The sequence below is a fragment of the Cebus imitator genome, unplaced genomic scaffold, assembly GCF_001604975.1.
Source record: "Cebus imitator isolate Cc_AM_T3 unplaced genomic scaffold, Cebus_imitator-1.0 Scaffold109, whole genome shotgun sequence".
Lineage (NCBI taxonomy): Eukaryota > Metazoa > Chordata > Mammalia > Primates > Cebidae > Cebus > Cebus imitator.
In genome coordinates this window covers 5,384,024-5,386,100 of record NW_016107424.1, presented here as the reverse complement: position 1 = coordinate 5,386,100, position 2,077 = coordinate 5,384,024, and the positions used below count along the sequence as shown (strand labels likewise).

The following is a 2,077-nucleotide window of genomic DNA, read 5'->3' as shown; positions in this document are numbered from 1 at the left end:
GGTGAGCCGAGATCGCGCCATTGCACTCCAGCCTGGGTAACAAAGCGAGAATCCATCTCAAAAAAAAAAGAATCTTCTTCCTAAATTAATAAGAATGCTTTTTACCACAATCCAGGAGATTGGATTAAGATAATTCAAAGATGATAAAGTAGAGAAGAATACTTATAAGGACATACTGGTACACAACTTCACAAATTCTTTGAAAGTGTAGCAAAATATTCTACAAAAAGAGGCAGAAACAGACTCATCTGTATGATCTTGGATAAGTCCCTTTCACTTTACCGATCTAAGTTTTAATTTCCTTAGCAGCAAGGTGAACAGGGGCTGGTCTAGGTGACCCAATGTAATCACAAGGGTCCTTATAAGAGAGCGGTAGGAAGTCCAAAGTTAGAGAAGGAAGATGCGATGACAGAAGAAGAGGTCAAAGTGATATGAGGTCACGAGAAGACAAATGGATGGACATATGAGTTTACCATGAAGGTGTCAATCTATCCATATCTACATCTCTATAATTAAATGTTCTGCAAATCAACAATTTCTACCTATTATTATGGAATTGTAAGGCATTTTCTGAAGAGTACAATGATTTCCAGATGTTCTTCCAATGGATAAACAGCCTGCATGGGAAGAAGTTAGATGAAGCTAAGGAAGAAGTTTGACTCAGGCCATGAAGACCGTACAGCCCTGACAGGCATCTCTGGATGTTATTATATTGGCAGCAGGAATCCATCAAATGCTTTACATTTTTTAATAGTTATTTTGTTGTGTGAATTCTAAAAAGATTATAAAAGGACATGCCTGTACATTATGTTAGACAAACAGACTTTGATTTTTATTGTCCAACTAATTTGTATTAAAAATTTTGGAAGGACATTTTAAACAAGTGAGCTGAGAGGCTTTGGGGTGATTTACTCTGAGGTGTTTGTTATCCTGAAAAATCTTGGACCTGAGAAAAAAACTTTTAAATGGGATGAATTGTAAATTGTTTCTATATCTAATTCCACCCAAACATCACAAAACTTTTCAAATATTGAGAAAAATGAAAGAATAGTACAATGAATATCTGTATATTCTTCACTTTAGTTCAGTGATTAAAATTTTGCTACATTTGCTCTATTTATCTATTTTTATTGTGGTAAAATATACCTAACATAAAATTTACCATTTTAACCATTTAAATGATTTAACCAATATTGGAATCCCTGCTTTCAATTATTTTGTGTACATACCCAGAAATGGAATTACCAGATTACTAGATAAAATTGTAATTCTTTTTTTTCTTAGATGGAGTCTTGCTCTGTGTCCAGGCTGGAGTGCAGTGGTGCGATCTTGGCTCGCTGCAATGACTGTCTCTCGGGTTCAAGTGATTCTCCTGCCTCAGTCTCCCGAGTAGCTGGGATTATAGGTGCGTGCCACCACCCCTGGCTAATTTTTGTATTTTCAATAGAGGCAGGGTTTCACCATGTTGGCCAGGCTGGTCTCGAACTCCTGACCTCAGGTGATCCACCCGCCTTGGCCTCCCAAAGTGCTGGGATTACAGGCATGACCCTATTTTTCGTAGAGATGGGGTTTCACTGTGTTAGCCAGGGTGGTCTTGATCTCCTGACCTCATGATCCGCCCACCTTGGCCTCCAAAAGTGCTGGAATTATAGGTGTGAGCCACCATGGCCGGCCTAAAAAACACTTTTTAATAACAGCTCCATTGAGATATAATTATCATAGCATAAAATTCACCTTTTCAAAGTAACACATATTTTTAAACACAACTTTCTGGTTCCCCTGTTAAGATCGTTACCCCTAGGCCAGGCAAAGTGGCTCACGTCTGTAATCCCAGCACTTTGGGAGGCTGAGGAGGGCAGATCAATCAGGAGTTTGAGACCAGCCTGGCCAACATGGTGAAAACCCGTCTCTACCAAAAATACAAAAATTAGCCCAACATGGTGGCACACACCTTAATCCCGGCTACTCAGGAGGCTGAGACAGGAGAATCACTTGAACCTGGGAGGCGGAGGTTACAGTAAGCCAAGATCACACCATTGCACTCCAGCCTGGGCAATAGCGTGAGACTCAGCCTCAA

General features: G+C 39.8%; 1 protein-coding gene across 1 annotated transcript in view; it reads right to left on the bottom strand.

Moving 5' to 3' along the window:
• Positions 1 to 2,077, bottom strand: part of PLEKHF2 (pleckstrin homology and FYVE domain containing 2) — a 62,657-nt gene that overhangs the window by 43,567 nt on the left and 17,013 nt on the right. The window lies entirely within an intron of this gene.